The following is a 22,690-nucleotide window of genomic DNA, read 5'->3' as shown; positions in this document are numbered from 1 at the left end:
TGTCATTGTTCTTTTGAAATGTTTTATTTTGTTGACAACAATCATCCATGTTTGGGTCTTTCTTTCATGTTGTTCATCAGCTCCCCCCAGGGGCAATAGGACAGCGGAGGAGGTAGCGGCGCCGGCGGACGAGGACCAGGAAGGCCAGGATCGGTCAGGCGAGGGCTCCTCTGCTGGCCCCAGTAAGTTTTCATGTTAATATTAATAATTACACTTCCCTATCTTTTAGAGTACCTATTTTTTACTAACGTTCCACAATCGATTTTTCCTACATCGTCTTTGATCTTCTTGTAGACTGTTTCTAAATTCTTATCCTGCCTCTACTATGACTCCCTGTGGTACTACTAGATTATTAATATTAGTTTGTCTGTGTAGCTAACTAAGCTTGCACAGATGGCAAAAGGTGTTAAACAAAACTGCCATTTTATTCAGCAATAGCTCTATGCACTGAGTGCAGTCCTCTGGGTTGTCCATAATGTCTTTTGAAGTCTTCTAAATGTTTATGCTTTGACAATTCCCAACAATAAACTGTCAATGCCCAACAAGAAAGTATAAGATACTAGTTTACTTCTTTATTGGATAGGAGGACAATCCATACTACTATTGTTGCAGGGACAATTCTGCACAAACAGAACTATGGACACTAAATAGTGCATTGTTTATCAATTATAATAGGCGCAGTTAGACTTTCCACATACCTCAGTCATAACAGAATTTGAACCCCCAATCTCCTTACTGACTAGCTACTGTGACAGAGTCATTTAGCTCCCTAATTCATCGTTTATTGATCCCCAATGATGATTATCCAACCCAGGACATAAGACTACGGAGTCAGAGTCCTGAACTGTCAGAGCCACGGACTCATGCTTGCAAATTGCAAACCCTTCCGCTCACTCACTCATGACTAAAAACCACAGAGTCCATGTAAGTTTTAAAGCTTTATTAAAAGTAAAAACATTTATTAAAATCAAGTTCATAATACAACATAAACGGTGGATTGAAAATGGAAAAGTACTTAGTGATCTCACACATTAATTGTGGGCAAGCCCTCTTCTGGTTGGAACTTCAAATATTCTTTGTAGTGCTGAATCGTTGCTGACTCCGTCCTACTGATGATGATCTGAGGTTGCTCTTGTTCTTAGAAGGGAAGCTTCACTCTGTTATGAGAAAAACGGTCCATGTTAAAAAGCAAGAATTCATCAGTTGTGCCAAAAAGTGTAGCAAGACAACACCCTTCCCAGAAAAAAAAGTGCAATTTTTAGTTTTGACTAGACAGTCACAAATTATTACATTTGTTTGTGTAGTTGTAGTGAAATTATTTCATTCCTAGACAAAATACTAGGGAGTGGTGTACATGGCATCTAAGAATCTGAAATGTATTTTCTAGGCGAAACATCGGCACAACCATCCACCGGTGCCGGGGCCAGCGCGGAGGTGGGCACTCCTGGGGTGGAGGCGGTGCAACAGCCAGCGGAAGCTGCTGTGGGGGATGCCAAGGTAGTGGCGGACAGTGGTAAGCTATTATATTCCTAACTTATTGAGATAGCAGACTGCAGAGTGTGCTCTCTGCACGGGTGTAGTATATGTTGTACAGTACAAGTATACTATACTGTTAAGAAGACTTATAAATTTAGAACTAAGTTTTTATTGACCAGGTAGTAGCCTCCTCTAAATTGACTTCAACTCAGCTGTGAAAGTTTTTTCGAGAATCCAAGTCATATCAGAGATGAACTTAATGGATGGTATGAACGAAAAGGGAAAGAAGGGTGTAAGTAAGTGTGGAAGGACGAGCAAGTTAAAAGTAATGATGACTGGCAAAGAATGATACGTGTTTTTGAATGCTGCCCGAGGTGGCTGGGAATATGATGCATGTCCAGTTGAAGGATGAAGCAAGGATAGGTGGAAGGAGAAAGGAAAGAGGACTGCCTGGGTGGGTGAAACAGAAACTGTATGTGTGTGCAATATATCCTTTGGTTGAAATTCAAATGCAAGTCAAGCACGGATGCATGGCTTGCGGTTTCCAAAATAAAATGAAAATGTTCTTTTCCCGTGAGAAAAAGTAAGGTTTGTCCACTTGAGACATTAAGAAGAATGATTGACATTTACTTTGAATGGATGGATGCCTGGATCATGGTACTATCTGACTCATAGATAGCATATGTGTATGTAGAGAGAGTAGACGGTCACTGGATGAACTAAGTGTTACATTGAAGAGCATGTAACACCGCACCCGCACGTCCGTTCCAGTGTAGGAAAGGCAAGGAAAAGAAGTTGTAATTTTTTCGAATACTACCATGAATAGTAGCAGTACTTTGTATTGCAAGCACAGCATATATCCGGCGATTACGGGGGCCACTCACTACCTCTGTTAATAATTTTAGTAAAACTCTGTCATTCATGTGTGGCCTATCAGTGTTCACTCAATAGAAAAAAAACCACCTAAAGTCATGCCATATGTAATCAAATACATATCCTGTGAAGGGATAGATAATCGTATTCATTTTCCTTTTCTAGTAGTCATTGGCACTGTAGGGTGAAAGTTAAATTAATTAATCAGTAGCCCTTGTAACAGAGTATTCTCAGTGCCACCCATAATAGAAAAGTAAGAGTTTCACCACCTGCATGTACTGGACCGGTACAGTAAAGCAAGCATGTGTCATCATGGCGTGCAAGTTGACTACGCTGGCATTATGCCGGCTTCCAGAAGTTTACGTACCAATTTCGCTAAACAAGAGAGAAGAAGAAGAATAAGACTGGTGTACTATCATAGTCAACTCTAATGTACTGAGTCCATAGTGCTCATAGAATTGATTCCTGAAACTCCGACTAATGTTAGAGCAAGGCTGAAGAAGTGGGAGGTTAGATAGATACAGGCCACAAATGTTATGTACTGTGCTAGCAAGTTGCTAGTTCTACTGTGACACAACTTTCTACTGAATTATTTTGTGTTAATCTTAAAAAGCATTGGTTACAGACTATGTTTTTCTTTCTTCATATAGATGCTCCTTCCTAACTATCAAGGAAGGAGATGGCTTGACGGGCTCGGCAACGGAAACTGGAGGCGACTGTCGCCGAATATCGGCGGCTGGTGGCCCAGGAGGAGGAGGACAAGCTGTTGCAGACTACCACAACATCCACAGGGACAGCTGCATCCTCCTCCGCGCTCCCTGGGTCAGCCAGTCAGCGCAGGCCTCCAGCGGTACAGAGCCGTTGTACCGCAGCCACCCGCCACCGCCAAGCAGCCAGAAAATCAGGTGCCCCCACAGCAGGTACAAGGCACGCGTGCACTGCCTAACCCTCAGTGTGTCCTACCTTGAGCAGAAGCAGAAGAAACTGAGAATCCTGCTAAAAAACCTCTGCAAGGAGCATGACCACCTCGCCCAAAAAGTACGCCGCCGGCTGCATCAGAGAAGGATAGACTGTCCCTTGCCCCTTTTTTAAAGACTTTTGGGGGGCGGGAATTGGGAGTTGGGTTTTTTGGACTTTGGGGACTTTTTATTTCATGGACATTCGTTGGGGTTAGGTAGTGTGGGTGGGTCAGTCTTGCGGGATAGTTTATTTTTGTTAGGGATATAAATAATTATCACTTTCAACTTAAACATAGCACACGTGTTTTTTCTGCAGTTGAGGCTGGAGGGGGGTTAACTGTAAGTTTGTTTTCCTGAAACTTAAGTGGCTTCTTGATTCAAATTGTGTAAGTAATTGCTCAAATGTTTACAAAAGTAAGTGCCTCTCACAGAGTCAGTGAATTCAATTGTCCTAGGACAAGTACTACCGCCAGTCTCTCGTCTCTCATACTACTCCATTATTCTTCCTGCCCCCAAACGCTTATCTTACCTGTAATTCATGTTTGAAAATAGGGCTAGGCACAGGGCTGGCTGCATGGCAAATGGCCATTAAGGATGGCAATCCTGGGCGGTTGAAATGGCATCATTGCGGTGGTACTAGTGGTGGTACACAGTGGCAGTTGCAGCATATGAAAAAAAAGAAATTGAAACCTTGATTGGCCTAAGCAGAGCATTAGAACGGTACAATAGATACTATAGCACGTGATAGTACACTGGAACAGTGCCAAAATGTAGCCTTACAAATGCTAAAGTATTGTAAGTATAACTACTACTTGTGTGGAATTTGACATTGGCTACTACTACAAGAAATAGTACTGAAGGTGAAGGACACAGCAGCATAATCATTTGCCACGTGTAGGAGGAGGATGTTCTTCATGATCAATCCAGTTGATGGCGCCCATGAAAATCTGCTTTGATTTGTCAATAGTCATGGGTCTGTGTCAAGCTGAGTAAGAATATATCCTTCGATTCCTTCACCAGCCTTGAAATGTAATTCATTTTCAGCTGCTATGACCTTATCCTCCCCAGCAAGTGTGTGGAATTATTGCTGCCGTTTACTCATACATCAATGAAAACCACACAGCCCGGGGGAAGAGGGGTAGGCTTTGGAAATTGGATGGGAATGGGTTTTTTTCGGAAAGTTTTGAGAGAGGAAAAAAAAAACACAGCATGGAGAAACAACAAATGAAGATAAACAAATCTTTGGATACGAAGATATCCATAAATATTTTAAGGGACATAAAGGAAGTGCATGCACTTCTGCAGGCAGGAAGTTGATTGCTCAATGGACGGTTAGGTTACTTAAACTAAGTAGTAGTTTCTAATGAATGAAAGAATGCGACAGTACAGGGCTGCAGTAATTCTGCGTTTTTGCCTATCTCAGCACTCAGAGAAACACTTTGTTCATTATATTAGTTTGAAAAATAGCAAAGTAAAACTATACAATGGCTGGAGGGATGAATTTAGAAGCAGAGAGCAAAGAAATGCAGAGTCACACTCATAAAAGTTCACAGCAATAACATTACTTAAAAGAAAAGTAGACATGAATGGATACTGTTACTGTATGTTGTTGTACTTGTCCTGTTGAATTTGGGAAGTTGCATGCATCAAGCCATTCCTCTTATTTGCGGTACTCCTCCATTCCATCTGACCCTCCGTCGATCAATGTTGGTGACCAGAAGACACCCTGTCCACTGCCTGCCTGGCGGATGCTGAATTGCGGGTCGCTAATGTGAAGCCTGACTTCATCCTTTTTTCCATTGCACAGGGTGAAAGCCACCCTGTAAATGTTGATGCAAAAACAGGAAGTGACATTAAAACACCACTGAGAAAAAATATAAGGTACGCACGCTGTGTAGTGCAAAAAGTCACACTTTCAGTTTCAGAATCGACAGTTCGAAAGGGCGTACTCTGAGTCTCCTTTTGAAGGATAAATAAGTATGGGCGAATTTTGCGGATCTTTCCCCTCAAGCTAGGTGTAGTGTAAACTAGGATTTTAGAACAAAATTTGACCTTCCCAGCAGTGCTCCCATATCCTTAAACTCAGACACTGAAATGTAGAATACCACCAATCAGACCACAAAAAAAAGGTGCAATACTGCTACCTGTCTGAGACCTAGTGGAAAATGGTGACAAAACGAACTTTGAAAGTAAAGTAGGCCCAAATCCCCCCTTTCCCACCATGGATTTTCTTCAAACCAATTGCAACCAAAATTAGACATTTCTCGACAAGTGCTCCAAGAGTAGACCCCAGAACCCAGTTGCCAAAATCTCGAATACCCCCAAACACATGCAATACTGCTAACCCTAACAAGCCCTAAGTTTAAAATAGTGTCAAACGCTTTCTTCAACTAGGCCCTAACGCCCCTTTGCCACCATGGATTTCCGTCAAACCTCTTGCAATCAAAAGTATCCATACCCAGCGTTGCTCCAAGACCCCCAAACCCACCCACAAACACCAGGAACCCCCCCAAATAGCCCCCGAAAACGCTAAAGTGAGCGAAATGCCTGAAAATGGAAAAACTTTTTCACCTCCGAATTTCTCCAAACCACTTTTATCCGGTATTAGACCTTCACAGCAATGCCCCCAGACCCGTCAACCCAGGCGGAAACAAGTTTAACACCCCCAAACAGGCAAAAAGCAAAACCGCAAAAAGTGAGACTTAGCAAGTTTCGGGCCTACCTGGAATTCAGTCCAAATGCGCTGTGCAGCTAGGCCCTAACTCCCCTTTTCCACCATGGATTTCCTGAAAAACAAATGCAATCAACATTAGACTGTGCCAGCAGTGCTCCCAGACCCCAAAATCCACCCACAAAAACCTGGAAGACCCCCAAACAGCACCCCAAAGACAGGCAAGTGAACAAAAACGCAAAAACGTTTTCACCATGGATTTGGTCCAAAAAACTTCCAATATTAGACCTTCCAACCTATGCCCCCAGACCCCTGCAGCCACCCGCAAAAAAGCAGAACACCCCCAAACAGGCAAAAAGCAAAAATGGGCCTACCTTCAATTCAGTCCAAATACGCTGTGCAACTAGGCCCTAACTCCCCTTTTCCACCATGGATTTCCTGAAAAACAAATGCAATCAACATTAGACTGTGCTAGCAGTGCTCCCAGACCCCAAAACCCACCCACAAAAAATAGAAGCCCCCCAAACAGCACCCCAAAGACAGGCAAGTGAGCAAAAACGCAAAAACGTTTTCACAGTGGATTTGGTCCAAAACACTTGATTCTGATATTAGACATTCTGAGCTATGCCTCCAGACCCCTGCAGCCACCCGCAAAAAAGCAGAACACCCCTAAACAGGCAAAAAGCAAAAATTGGCCTACCTTCCATTCAGTCCAAATACGCTGTGCAGCTAGGCCCTAACTCCCCTTTTCCACCATGAATTTCCTGAAAAACAAATGCAATCAACATTAAACTGTGCCAGCAGTGCTCCCAGACCCCAAAACCCACCCACAAAAACCTGGAAGCCCCCCAAACAGCACCCCAAAGACAGGCAAGTGAGCAAAAACGCAAACACTTTTTCACCATGGATTTGGTCCAAAACACTTGATTCCGATATTAGACCTTCCGAGCTATGACCCCAGGCCCCTGCAGAACACCCCTAAATAGGCAAAAATGCAATAACTCATACTTAGAAAGTTGTCAGCCAACCAGTCAACATTGTTCCAAACGTGCTCTACAGCTAGGCCCTAACTCCTCTTTCCCACCATGGATTTTCTCCAGATCACTTCCAATAAAAATTATGCTATCCCAGCTGTGCTCCCAGACCCCCACACCCTCCCCCTCAAATCAAGAACACCCCTAAAAAGCCCCCCAAAAACATGCAATACTGGTATATTCAAAACATGGCAAATTGCGCTGTTCACAAAACATTGCTGTTTTCAGCACTTCCACTACTTTGATCCTCTTTAAACTCACCTGGACAGTCACTTGTTCCAGCGATTCACAAGAATCTCAGCAAGGCAGAACAAAATTGAACCACTGCACTCTTTGAAGACGAAGAAGAAGAAGAAGGTCTACGACTAGTTTTCACTTAGTTTTCACCCAAACACACGCGCCCGCAAAACACCTGAAAAGGCCAAAATTCTGCCAATTCTGGACCAAAGAACACCAAACCCCCCTAAAATATTGCCAACGTCATTATGAACGAGCCTGCATCGGGCCCGAGCCCTAGAATCAGCGTGAACCATACCAACTTAAACCCAAAAACCGTAGTAAAACGCACTGAACCCTAAACCGTAGATATGCTTTGCCTGTCTGTGTGAAAGAGCCTAGGTATGCTACATCAGGAGGATGCTTCACTCAGTGGTGCCTGCCTTGACCGTCTGCATGGCCCTGGCGCAAGCATGGCCCAAAAATCTGTTCCGCTCAAGAATTTGCGATTTTTCGGTACTTTCGCGTTTTTGGGAAATACCGAAAAACAGCAAATTTTGCAAACATAACGGATGTTTGGCCCAAGCTTGAGGCAGTGCCATGCAGAGGGTCAAGGCAGGCACCACTGAGTGAAGCAACCCGATGTAGCATACCTAGGCTCTTTTTCAGACAGACAAAGCATATCTAATTGTATGCAGCAAGCCACATAGCCCCAATTTTACATGAACTGCTGTCTGGAGTGGACTCTGCCTGGTATAACAACAACAGTACACTTCCTCGCCCTCGACCAATACATACCATGAATAGGCAGACATGTAGTCCTGCTGAAGTAGTTGTTGTAGACTGGTTTACCTGTTTGCCACTTACAAATTGGCCATAGTTCTTCCGTAAATCGACGCTGATGATCCATCCATCCCAGTGAGTGACCGTAAAGAAAAAAGATATATTATTTGATCAATCATCATGGTATATTGGCAAGTGAGTCCGCTCCAAGGACATTTTGCATATTTTGTGAAATGCAATGGAGTGGCCCCTGAATTTGAAGTACAATTTTAATTAAACAAGGTAAAAAAAAAGAGTTGTTGACATGAGTTACAATTACTGTGTGAAAGATTGGATAATAACTAAGACAAGACATATGAATCATCATTTCATGCACAAAAAACAAACAGCAATTGGTTTCATCAGAGCCAGACAGCCATTGCTGTCCAGTGCATGCCATCTTCTCAATTATTCATTACCTGTTCTACTTTTTGTCCGCATTTTCTTCGGAAAGTGAGGGCCCACAGGGCAGCCTCTCCCGTCAATATCAAAAGTAACTCTGTCAGCAATCAGCAAGCATGTAGTCAGTCAGTAATTTCATTCCCAATTGAGGGGACTCGTCGTAATCCATCCATCTGCCTTGACGGAAATGTATAGGGGGAGTCTGGATGAAGAGTATAAAGGAGCATGATTGAGTTGTGCACTTGTGAACCTCAGGAATGCAGACTGCAGAACCTTCAAATCTATAAGGAATATAAGATGAAGACAGTGCTGCTGATGGACTTGTTGTGATTATGTGATTAGAGTCTTGTTGTGGTAAAAGTTGCAAAACAAAGAAAGACACACACGAATAAAAGTGAATAAGGACGAAAAAAAGGAAGTCATTTTCAGGGCTTAGTGTCAGGGAAGTAGAGCTCGTCCTCCAACTCCATGAATTGAGACGGGAGTAGGTCAGGTAACAGAGAAGAACTTCCATCACCTAATTCGGTGTCCTCTTCCTCCTGCGTGCATTCACGTACTTTGTAATCTGGTGGTATCAAGTGCTGATTCATCTTGATCAGTGTTAACCTCTCCACATTTTTGGCCGAGAGGCGGGTCCTTTTTGAAGTTACAATGGTACCAGCAGCACTGAAAACACGTTTAGAAGACACGCTTGCGAGTGGGCAAGACAAATATTTTGGAGCCAGGTTGGTGATCTGTGGCCATAGAACCATTTTCCTGTACCAATACAGCAATGGGTTCGTATTAACAAAGACCTGTGTTGGGTCATCCAGATAGGCCTGCACCATCAACTCAAGGTTCTCCACGGTCGCTCCACTTTGCGTACCATCTGTGGCCTTCTCAGCACTGGAACGAACAAACCCTTGATGAGTTAGCCAATCCGCTTCCGACAATATTATGGCTGGGCCTGGTGCAGTTGAGGATGATGATAGGGTTGCTGCTGGTGTCGTTAGCGGCAGTGAGGGAAAGTTACTCCCTTCGCCCACAGATTCAGAAGTGGAACTTGACGCTGGATCGCCTGCTGATTCAGTTGGACTTCTGACCGCTCCTTTAATTTTCTGCCGATCTTTTTCTAACCGACTGGCTGACACAGCTATCTAATGTTTGTACTTTGAAACATCTGCCTCATCAAAAGGAATGAATGCTTTGCTGGCCACTGTTTTTTTGTACCGTGGATCCAGAATAGTGGCACAAATGTAATGTTGTTCTGTATGTATCTTTTGAAGCATTTCATTGGCAACTAGGCAGCTTAATAAGTTCTCCGCCAACAGATATGCAGCTTGCTTTCCTCCATCATCTCTCAACGTTGAAGACACCGCCTTCAGTTGGTGCTCTAACATGCGCAACAATGGAATAGCTTTGCTCAAAGAACAGTCCTCCCTGCTGACTTCACGCGTGAAGACCTCAAAAGGATGAATCATGTCTGTCAGGCTTTTAACTAGCTTCCATTCCTCCAACTCTAGCCTCATGTCATTAACACCTTGGCTGCTAGGGGCTTTTCCCCTTGTGCGCTGGATTTACAGGATCCCCATTGTTCATGACAAGGTCAACTCGTCATAAGCACAGGGCAGGTAAAACCCATGACGAGTTGACCTTGTCATGAGCACTGAAGGGGTTAATAGTAGAACCTACTGTAAAGATATAGTCATTGATTACCATGCACTGCTCAAACAGATGCTCAAGCATGTAAAAGGTTGAGTTCCAACGTGTTGCCACCTCATGGATGAGTCCTTTGACTTGCACTTTACGTTCATGTTGAATGCTCCTCAGCTGCTTCCGGGCCTTAAAAGAATGGCTGAAATGTGCGCAGCTTCTTCGGCAGGTAGACAGTAACTTCTTGACTTGGTTTTCAGTTTTCAAGAAATCTTGAACAACCAGGTTTCTACAGTGCGCCAAACACGGCACTCTGATATATGCACCGTCCTGCATGGTCTTAACTATATTACTGCCATTATCCGTGGAAACATAACCAACTATGCGATTTCTTAGTTGCAGCCATTCAGAGACCTTACTGTTAAACTCATCCAAAATGTTTTTTGCAGTATGAGTTTTCTCCATGGCACACATGGCTAATGTTGCATGTTTCCGAGTAGCTTGAAAAACTGTGTCCAGGTCAACAACTGCACTTGACTTGTTTCTAACCACTGCAAAAGACCCTGCAAAAGAGACCCAGTGTGCAGTGATGCACATGTAATCAAGGGCTTGGCAACTGGTCCACATGTCTGTTGTCAAGTGAATAGTGTCAACAGCACTCTTCTGCAAAGCTGCCCCAATCACCTCCAGCACATCTTGATGTAGTGCTGGAACCACAACCCTGGCAAAATAGGACCGGCTAGGAACCTTCCATTTAGGGCAGACTGTTGCCAATAATTCTAGAAACCACACCCCTTCCACGAATGAAAAAGGGAGAAGGTCCAGCGCTAGCATTTTAGCCCGCTTTGCATTATACAGACGTACCGTTGGGTGGTTGCGTTCAAATGGCGCCTCCGACCAGAACAATCCGCGAATGGCGGGCTGGATCATTTTACGTGATGATGATGATGATGATGACGTCTTCAAACCAGTTAGGCCCATTGATGTAGTTTTTCGCATTGGTGTCTCTACAACACTCTTAGTGTGCCTGATAGATGTTGCAGGGGTAGAGGGCGATACCACTGCAGTGCTGCTGCCAGCAGAACTGGGTGTACCAGAAAAAATGTCTGTCGCTTCTTCACTTCCCACCTGCACGATCAGATTCTCGTCATCATCAGATGCAATATCAAGGAATACATTTGGATTTGTTTTTCTTTTGCCTTCCTCGATCTTCCTCATGTGTGCTTCCCACTCGATATTGTGGTGTTGCTTGAGATTACCTCTCTGGCCTCCGGTACCATAGTTGGTACCAAGCTTACCCCGACTAACGCATGCTTTACAAATCGAACAAACGACCATGTTTTCCGCCTTTGCGCTAACAATAAAGAAATCCCAAACTTGGGACTGGTTATGTCTGCTGAAGGTGGAGGTGCTACTTTGACTTTCAATGCCAGATGAAGTGGAGGATGGGCGTAGCTGAATTTGTTTCTGTTGTTCACTTACAGCACCACTACTTGAGGTCGAGCTGGATGGAGGTCCATGCCGGCCCTTCTTACTAAAAAAGATTGAAGCTGTCGGTCTTGTTGGTGTTGTAGTTAACGGTGGTGGTACCAGTGCCACGCCGCCCTTATCCCACTCAGCAGCCATTCGGGATAGGGTCAAAATGTGTGTCTGCTGCATGCCCGCTGGGGCTGGAGTGACGACTGTGATGATTGGGTCATCGTCAGACTGTTCATCAGCAGCAGAGGACACCACTTCTTGTTCGTCGTCATCACCCGTAAGTCGAAGCTTTGCGGGAGCCTTCTTTTTAGGCTTAGCTACCTTTGTCGGCTCATGGCGTGACTCACTCTCAGACTGCATGGCTGGGTTCCAATCATGATAAAGGTCATCATAATGAAGGGGGCTTGAAGAAGAACTTGTAGTAGTAGTAGTATGCCTCCTTGACCTTTTTCTTGCTGGGGATCTGGAAGACAATGGATAATCATCATCAGGAGGAGTGGCTTCCTCGGATGATACCTCCTCTTGAATATCAATTTCCTGATGTGCCCATACTTCTGGAGGAACAAGCGTTGTAGGCAGTTGTGCTGCTCCATGAACCTCTAGTTGCACCTCTCCATGCACCTGTCCATGCGCCTCTCCTTGCAGCTCTACTAGCGGCACTCCTTGCGGCTCTATTTGCGCCTCTCCTTGCGGCTCTACTTGCACCTCTCCTTGCGGCTCTACTTGCGCCTCTCCTTGCGGCTGTACTTGCGCCTCTCCTTGCCCATGTACTTGCGCTTGTACTACTTGCACCTGTGTTTGTGGCTGTGGGTGTTGAACACTCATCAGCTGAGTTACACCCGGAGTTGATTGGATGGTACTTTCTTGTGATGAGCCAAGATCACTGGTCGATGGTGATTCAACAACCAAAGTGGCTGCCACAGCAGCACTCATGATGGTCTTGGACCTAACTTGGCGTGGTGGCACTGAGCCCAATGAAGCGGAGGTGCTGCTTCCAGCTTGGTCCCCGGCGGACACCGCTGCTGCTGTAGGTGTAGTTTTTTTTCCCAAAAAAGGTTTCTGTGGGCACACCAGTCTCCTTGGTAGGTGGTTCCACTTGCTTCTTCTGCTCCTTTTTACTGGCAGTGGCACTATCAACTTTTTTTGCTGAGGCGCTACGGCCAGCTTTCTTTGGGGCCATCTTCTTGAGAAGTCAGAACAGCAGGCTGCAGTTGCACGAGTTGCAGAGCTGTCTTGTCTGTGGCCACACATGACGTCACGTGACGTTGTGCTGCACACACCGCTGCAGGACTTCTTCCTGGCACTGGTGGTTCTCTTGTGCACCTAAAAGCAATGGAAGCCAGAGGAACATCAGTTATACACCCCAAAAAGTAAAAAAACACTCAAAAATCACCAGAATCCCATGCCATCCATGCCCTCAATGATGTTTAAATTCACGACACCCCGGAGAAAGACTAGGCCCATGCACCACTGAGTACCCCTGGGCATAATGGTTGCAAGCAAGGCAAACTGGGTGCAGGCCTGAGCACACTGCCTGGCTTGAAAATGGCCCCTTGACTCCCACCACATGGCCAGGCCCTGCCTGTATCAGGCCTCAAAATGGCCTCCACCCACATGGCCAGTCCCCAACACCACCCCAAAAAGTCAAAAAACACTCACAATTCACCACAATCCCATGCCATGCATGCCCTCAATGATGTTTAAATTCAATACACCCCACAGAAAGACTAGGCCCATGCACCACTGAGTACCCCTGGGCATAATGGTTGAAAGCAAGGCAAACTGGGTGCAGGCCTGAGCACACTGCCTGGCTTAAAAATGGCCCCTTGACCCCCACCACATTGCCAGGCCCTGCCTGTACCAGGCCTCAAAATGGCCCTCATTCACATGGCCAGGCCCCAACACCACCCTAAAAAGTAGGAAAACACTCAAAAATCACCACAATCCCATGCCATCCATGCCCTCAATGATGTTTAAATTCAAGACACCCCAGAGAAAGACTAGGACCATGCACCACTGAGTACCCCTGGGCATAATGGTGGAAAGCAAGGCAAACTGGGTGCAGGCCTGAGCACATGCCTGGCTTAAAAATGGCCCCTTGACCCACACCACATGGCCAGGCCCTGCCTGTACCAGGTCTCAAAATGGCCCCCACCCACATGGCCAGGCCCCAACAACACCGCAAAAAGTCGAAAAACACTCAAAAATCATCACCACAATCCCATGCCACCCATGCCCTCAATGATGTTTAAATTCAAGACACTCCAGAGAAAGACTAGGCCCATGCACCACTGAGTACCCTGGGCATAATGGTTGAAAGCAAGGCAAACTGGGTGCAGGCCTGAGCACACTGCCTGGCTTAAAAACGCCCCCTTGACCCCCACCACATGGCCAGGCCCTGCCTGTACCAGGCCTCAAGATGGCCCCCACCCACATGGCCAGGCCCCAACACCACCCCAAAAAGTCGAAAAACACTCAAAAAACACCACAATCCCATGCCATCCATGCCCTCAATGATGTTTATATTCAAGACACCCCAGAGAAAGACTAGGCCCAAGCACCATTAAGTACCCCTGGGCATAATGGTTGAAAGCAAGGCAAACTGGGTGCAGGCCTGAGCACACTGCCTGGCTTAAAAATGGCCCCTTGACCCCCACCACATGGCTAGGCACTGCCTGTACCAGGCCTCCAGATGGCCCCCACCCACATGGCCAGGCCCCAACACCACCAAAAAAGTCAAAAAACACACAAAAATCACCACAATCCCATGCCATGCATGCCCTCAATTATGTTTAAATTCAATACACCCCACAGAAAGACTAGGCCCATGCACCACTGAGTACCCCTGGGCATAATGGTTGAAAGCAAGGCAAACTGGGTGCAGGCCTGAGCAAACTGCCTGGCTCAAAAATGGCCCCTTGACCCCCACCACATGGCAAGGCCCTGCCTGTACCAGGCCTCAAACTGGCCCCTACCCACATGGCCAGGCCCCAACACCACCCCAAAATGTCGAAAAACACTCAAAAATCACCACAATCCCATGCCATCCATGCCCTCAATGATGTTTAAATTCAAGACACCCCACAGAAAGACTAGGCCCATGCACCACTCACTACACCTGGGCCTACTGGCTAGTGAGGCTTTACAGTCACCCCAAATGTAAAAAAAAAATCAACTTATAACAGTGAGCTAAAATTCCATGACATAAATGAGAATTAAGTTAAAAAACAAATCACAGAAACAGTTGTATCATGCACCCATGACTAACCCTGGCCCAGAGAAAGACTAGGCCCATGCACCACTGAGTACCCTGGGCATAATGGTTGAAAGCAAGGCAAACTGGGTGCAGGCCTGAGCACACTGCCTGGCTTAAAAACGCCCCCTTGACCCCCACCACATGGCCAGGCCCTGCCTGTACCAGGCCTCAAGATGGCCCCCACCCACATGGCCAGGCCCCAACACCACACCAAAAAGTCGAAAAACACTCAAAAAACACCACAATCCCACGCCATCCATACCCTCAATGATGTTTATATTCAAGACACCCCAGAGAAAGACTAGGCCCAAGCACCACTAAGTACCCCTGGGCATAATGGTTGAAAGCAAGGCAAACTGGGTGCAGGCCTGAGCACACTGCCTGGCTTAAAAATGGCCCCTTGACCCCCACCACATGGCTAGGCCCTGCCTGTACCAGGCCTCCAGATGGCCCCCACCCACATGGCCAGGCCCCAACACCACCAAAAAAGTCAAAAAACACACAAAAATCACCACAATCCCATGCCATCCATGCCCTCAATGATGTTTAAATTCAAGACACCCCAGAGAAAGACTAGGCCCATGCACCACTGAGTACCCCTCGCCATAATGGTTGAAAGCAAGGCAAACTGGGTGCAGACCTGAGCAAACTGCCTGGCTTAAAAATGGCCCCTTGACCCCCACCACATGGCAAGGCCCTGCCTGTACCAGGCCTCAAAATGGCCCCTACCCACATGGCCAGGCCCCAACACCACCCCAAAATGTCAAAAAACACTCAAAAATCACCACAATCCCATGCCACCCATGCCCTCAATTATGTTTAAGTTCAAGACACCCCACAGAAAGACTAGGCCCATGCACCACTCACTACACCTGGGCCTACTGGCTAGTGAGACTTTACAGTCACCCCAAATGTAAAAAAAAATCAACATATAACAGTGAGCTAAAATTCCATGACATAAATGAGAATTAAGTTAAAAAACAAATCACAGAAACAGTTGTATCATGCACCCATGACTAACCCTGGGCTTACTGGATATTGTGGCTACCCACCACAATATATATTTTGTTAAAGTTGTGAAAAAAGTTTTAGAACTGTAGTTGCCTCAACTGCAATGCCCCAAACAAACAACACCAACTTACTTGTAAAATCTCAAGTCGAAAGTGATCCAAACTCCAAAGTCCAAAGTCCAAAAAGTCCTCAAATACAAATCCAGCAGCAGTCACAGAAAGTAATCCTTCCAGCTCAACAGCCAAATGAAAAGTGACCAGTACTTGCACAAAGCACTGGGAGGAGCCTGCTGGACAGGAACAGGAAGTTCGAGACTCTGAGGCACTTCCTTCCTCCCACCCCACCCCACCCCACCCCAAAAAATGACTCCTGCACCAAAAAGTGCAGTCAAATGTCAATCTGAGGAGTTATTCTGATCAAAATCATCATTTTCACAAGGTTTACGCTTCCTGCGGTGGATTTCTTGTGCAGAATTGCAATTTTTGCAATTTCGGGAACGCGAGCTGTTCAAATCTCCCGCCGGAAGTCAGCTGCGCGCCGTTGCGGGCTATTATGACGTACTCGCGTTGTCAAACTCTCGCCGTGCAAGATGGCAAGCCGCGATAACGTAATTGTGTTCGGAAAACTCTCGCGCAATCACGCAGCAAGATCGAAAATGGCGCAGCACACGCAAAACTTGAAGAAAAACAACTTGGCAGACTCAGAATCACGGTAAGACAATGCACGCGCGCGATATTGTATTTTTCAAGCGCGACCAAGCAAAATAATTCGTAGCTTGCGAATTTGCGGATTATTGGGTATCCCGAAATCGTCATAAACCTTCAATTTCGCCCACGAAACGGATTTTATGCCCACGCTTACTTTCAATGGTATTTTCTGTGCCTACCATGGTAACCACGGGTAACCTGAGAAACGGCTACCACATCCAAGGAAGACAGCAGGCACGCAAATTACCCACTCCCGACTTGGGGAGGTAGTGACTAAAAATAACAATACAGGACTCTTTCGAGGCCCTGTAATTGGAATGAGTACACTTTAAATCATTTACGGCCAGATTCATGAAAGACCCGTTTTGCCAGTCTGAAATAGCGATTCATAAGGAATCGCTATTACAGACTCGCAAAACGGGATTCATGTAGGAATCGCAAAATTAAACGCGATTCCTACAGATTCCTTATTTGCGATTAGCAAATTGCTAATCGCAAATAAGGAATAACTCCCCATTCATTCCTATGGGCCAAAAAGCCCATAGGAATGAATGGGGAGTATTCCTTATTTGCGATTAGCAATTTGCTAATCGCAAATAAGATAGCGATTTGAAGGGTGCCAGGGGTGTCCAAAGGACACCCTGTAGCACCCCTTAAATGCACATTTCAAAAGGTGTTGCGCACACACATGTCCTAAGGACTTGTGTGTGTGTAACATGCAACTTAGAAAAATGCTTTTAAAAGCATTTTTCTAAGTTTTCGCTATTTACCACGAGGTTTGACCTTGCGGTAAATAGCGGCCGAAATTTGCGAAGTCGCATTTTTAAAATATTTCAAGAATAGCATTTAAGGACTCTCTAATAGAGATTCCTTAAATGCTATTCCTCGCAAATTTGCGAGTTTCTAAATAGCGATTTTTGCATTTGGGATGATGAATACCAAATGCAAAAATTCCACTCGCAAAGGGTCAGATTCTCAGAATCTGACCCTTTGCGAGCGCAAATATGATTGATGAATCAGGCTGTAAACGAGGATCCATTGGAGGGCAAGTCTGGTGCCAACAGCCACTGTAATTCAAGGTCCAATAGCGTATATTAAAGTTCCTGCAGTTAAAAAGCTTGTAGTTGGATCTTGGGATCGAGCTTGTGGTCCGCCGTGAGACTAGCTACCGCCTGTCCTAGCCCCTGCCTCTCGGCGCCCCTTTGATGCTCTTGACTGAGTGTCCTGGGGGTCCGAAGCGTTTACTTTGAAAAATTAGAGTGTTCAAAGCAGGCAGGTCGCCTGAATACTTCAGCTAGGATTAATGGAATAGGACTCCGTTTCAATTTTGTTGGTTTTTGGAACTGGGGCCATGATTAAGGGGGACGGCCGGGGCATTAGTATTGTGCCGCTAGAGGTGAAATTCTTTGACCGTCGCAAGACGAACCAAAGCAAAAGCATTTGCCAAAAATGTTTTCATTAATCAAGAACGAAAGTCAGAGGTTCGAAGATGATCAGATAACGTCGTAGTTCCGACCATAAACGATGCCAACTAGCGATCCGGCGGCGTTATTCCCATGACCCGCCGAGCAGCTTACAGGAAACCAAAGTCTTTGGGTTCAGGGGGGAGTATGGTTCCAAAGCTGAAAATTAAAGAAATTGATGGAAGGGCGCCACCAGGAGTGGAGCCTGCGGCTTAATTTGAGTCAACACGGAAAACCTCACCCCGCCCAGACACGGAAAGGATTGACAGATTGATAGCTCTTTCTCGATTCTGTGGGTGGTGGTGCATGGACATTCTTAGTTGGTGAAGCGATTTGTCTGGTAAATTCCGATAACAAACGAGACTCCTCCATGCTAACTAGTTACGCGACGCCCAGCCGGTCGGCGTCCAACTTCTTAGAGGGACAAGTGCCGTTCAGCCACACGAGATCGAGCAATAATAGGTCAATGATGCCTTTAGATGACCACGCACTACACTGAATGGATCAGCCTGTGTCTACCCTTTGCCGGCAGGTGCGGGTAAGCCGCTGAACCCCGTTCATGATAGGGATTGGGGTTTGCAATTATTTTCCATTAATGAGGAATTCCCAGTAAGTGCGGGTCATAAGATCGCGTTGATTAAGTCCCTGCCCTTTGTACACACCGCCCGTCGCTACTACCGATTGGATGGTTTATTGAGGTCCTCGGATTGGCCCCTCTAGCTTCATCCTTGATGATTCACCAAAACCTATATAAACCCACATAAAGCTGTCAGGACATGCAACAAACGTGGTAGGTCTAGATCATAATTATTTTAAATACTCCACTAACACCCCCCATATCTTAAGACCTAACCTATGTTTCTGTTGCCCCTTAAGGGCATAAAGGCTATGTTCTAGATTACATATGCCATATAGTCTGCCCCTCCACATTTCAAAGGAAGGTGGCTCTTTCTGCCTCCATAGTGATGCTATGTACAGTCTAGCCACCGCCAGAGCTATAAATATAAAGTACCAGAATTAATGTATCCCCTGTGCAACTAATGATTCCTCCAATACTTCCAACATCATCCCCATAGGTGCAATAACAATCTGTACCCCTGACACCTTTGTCAAGAAAGCCTCCTTGTATTTATCAGTTGTCCAAGACTTGAGCACTCAAAAAACATGTGAAGACTGTCAGCTTGGTACATCCCACAGCACATACATTTACCTTGATTTAACCCCCCCCACTGTGCAAGTCTGGCACGCGTATAATATAAATTAAATATGGTTTTATAATGTTGCAATTTGAGACTAGAGAAAATCAGGAGCTTATCTGCCAACACAATTGATTCTTGTAGGATATTGCTTCCCTGATCTAGTTTAGTGTTCCATTTGAGATTCTGTATTTCAAGATTGTCACTTTGTAATTCAAGAAGACTTTGATACAGGGAGCCAATCCTCCCACGCTTCTCGATTGCCTCCAGCAGGTTACTTTTTTTTAGCCAGATTAATCTCGAACTTGCGGATATTTAAAAAAATCAGTTTTAGGGAGATCGTATTCGGCTACCAGTGTATTTAAAAAAATCTGTTTTAGGGAGATCGTATTCGACTACCAGTGAAGAGTAGGCCTTGATACCACTATTGTCAATTAAATCCCCCAAGGTCATAAGTCCCTTTTGTCTCCATCTAGCCATGACGGTGTCAGAAAAGATAGAGGGATGTAGTGCTAGGGAGGCAATAGGTGTATAGAAGATAAGTTTACAGATCTTCAAATACTTTCGAATCTGCCGCCATACTTTATGGGTAGTCTGGAACACCCTAAATCGAGTTTTTTTTTATATTAGCTGGGTTCTAAGTTTTTGAGGACGTTCTTCTCTGTTTTTGAACCCAGCCACATCTGAAAAATATTTGGGGACTGTTCTACCTTGCCCTCACCGTCCTCAACCAACAGGATGCCAATGTGTTGTAATAAACACACCCAATAATAAAACAGAAAATTGAGAACCGCCCACCCCCTCAAGATCTTGGTAAAATGATGTGCCTCATTGCTCGACAGGGCTTACTTTGTGTCGACAAGAAACTACTGCAAATTGATTGCAATTTCTGAAGTTGCTTCCCCGTATGTTCCAAGGGATCGCATCTAAAATAATACATCTCTTTAGGCAAGACATCCATTTTTAAAACATTACATCCGCCTAATATTGAATGATGTAGGCCTTCTATTCTGTCCAAATCCTTTTTTATTTTCCGCACCAGTGGTTCCCAGTTAGATAATACCATCTTGTCCAGGCATGCGTTAATACGAATCCCCAAATATGTAACCTCCTCTGTAACCCTAGAATCATTATTATTTGTGTTGTTGTTACATTTAATTAAAATCCGGACCTTTCCCCAAATACACCTGCTAATTGACTCTGGTGAGACAACCGCAATGTTGTTTGCATAGGCTAATATAGTAACCTCCATCCCGGGTCTCACCAACAGAGCATTTAATCTGTTTTCCAATAAGTTCAAAAAAGGCTTAATATAAAAGGAAAATAATAAGGGGGAACGGGGACACCTCTTGATATTGTAACATAGTCAGACTCAAGTCCCAACATGCATATTTTTGCCTTTGGTTATCTATACATAGTCTGAAGAGATGGTATAAATCCAGATCCAAAGCCTTGCCATCGCATAGTTGCACATAAGAACTCCAAAGAGACACAGTCAAACGCTTTCTCTTCATCGAGTAACACCACTCCATCCGTACTGTTCCGTACATTAGCGGAGTCCAACATGGTGACTACCCTGCTAACGTGATTGACCGTGCCTCTTCCTGGGATAAAACCATGGTGACTGAACAAGACTTTCATCCATTCGTTTTGCGGCGACAAAACCGCAGCAAAACAAATGGCAGAAATGGATTTGGGGGCCGTAGCGGGCCCCCCTTGGTCCCTGTGACTGGGTCAGGGGCACTGGGGGCCAACTATGGTACTCCCCTACATATCCCTGCACCATGCAGCCGGCACCTCATGGTGCCTGCCACATAATGTAGGGATATGCAAGTGCCTTTAATTTTGCATTGTGGTGGGGGCTGCTGAACACATCCCCGCCACAATGCAAAACATAGTTGATGGAACCGCCATGGGGTTGGTTGCATCATAATTTGGATTGTGGGGAAGCCGCCTCATGGGCGGCCGATCCCAAATCCGAAACAATGCCATTGTAATGAGCCCCTATGTTATAATAAAAATATTATGCTACTTTAAACTATATTATTTTTTTAAAGGTTATAAATTAACACACACATATGTAAATTACTATTTCGACTCCAGTTAGTATAAATTCAGGGTAGGTGTTGGACACTAAACTTAATTATTTACTATTTCCACTCCAATTAGCATTAATCCAGGGTAGGTGCTGGACACTAAACTTAATTAATTTACTATTCCCACTCCAGTTAACAGTAATCTACAGTAGGTGCTGGACACTAAACTTAATTAATGCATTATTTTCACTCAAGTTAGTATTAATTCAAGGTAGGTGCTGGATACTAAACTTAATTAATTCAATATCCCCACTCCATTTAACATTAATACAGGGTAGGTGCTGGACACTAAACTTAATTAATTTACTATTCCCACTCCAGTTAGTATTAATTAAGGGTAGGTGCTGGACACTAAACTTAATTAATTTACTATTCCCACTCCAGTTACCATTAATTCAGGGTAGGTGCTGGACACTAAACTTAATTAATTTACTATTTCTACTCCAAATAACATTATTCCAGGGTAGGTGCTGGACACTAAACCTAAATATTTTACTATTCTCACTCCAGTTACTATGAATTCCGGGTAGGTACTGGACACTAAACCTAATGAATGTACTATTCCCACTCCAGTTAACATTAATCCAGGGTAGGTGCTGGACACTGAACTTAATTAATTTACTATACCCACTCAAATTAGTTTTAATTAAGAGTAGGTGCTGGACACTAAACTTAATTAATTTACAATTCCCACTCCAGTTACCATTAACTCAGGGAAGATGCTAGGCACTAAACCTAATTAGTTTACTATTCCCACTCCAAATAACATTAATCCAGGGTAGATGCTGGACACTAAACTTAATTAATTTACTATTCTCACTTCAGTCAGTATTAGGTCAGGGTAGGTGCTGGACACCAAATGTAATTAATTTAATATTCCCACTCCAGCTAGCATTAATTCAGGGTTGTTGCTGGACACTAAACTTAATTAATTTACTATTCTGACTCCAGTTAGTAATAAGTCAGGGTAGGTGCTGGAACCCAAACAGAATTAATTTACTATTCCCACCCCAGTTACCATTAAATAAAGGTAGATGCTGGACACTAAACATATCAAATTTACTTTACCCACTGTAATTACTGTAAAATAAAAGGAGTTGCCTGATCATAAACATATATATTTTTATTTTTCCAATAAAATCAATGTAATATCACTAACTATACTCTACATTTAAGTTTAATTATTTCACAATACCTATATTAATTGAGTACACTATGTTTAATTTTAGCAGGAAACTGGGTAAACGCCCACCCTCAGAATTGCTTCAAATCTATAAAGCCAAATGTGTTGCAATTGCAACCTATGGGGCAGGCATTTGAGGCCACGTTGATGCGACCACTCTTCAGATGGCAGAAAACAGATTCCTTAGATTTTTATTGGCTGTTCCGGAATGTGT

At 44.7% G+C, this 22,690-nt stretch overlaps 1 pseudogene; it reads left to right on the top strand.

Moving 5' to 3' along the window:
- The first annotated feature begins 16,637 nt into the window (after nt 1-16,637).
- LOC147665744 (18S ribosomal RNA) lies at nt 16,638-18,808 on the top strand (annotated as a pseudogene).
- Nucleotides 18,809-22,690: the final 3,882 nt, after the last annotated feature.

Source organism: Lissotriton vulgaris, unplaced genomic scaffold (genome assembly GCF_964263255.1).
Source record: "Lissotriton vulgaris unplaced genomic scaffold, aLisVul1.2 SCAFFOLD_1264, whole genome shotgun sequence".
NCBI lineage: Eukaryota > Metazoa > Chordata > Amphibia > Caudata > Salamandridae > Lissotriton > Lissotriton vulgaris.
The sequence above is the reverse complement of the archived record's forward strand: the minus strand, read 5'-3'. Positions and strand labels throughout refer to the sequence as shown.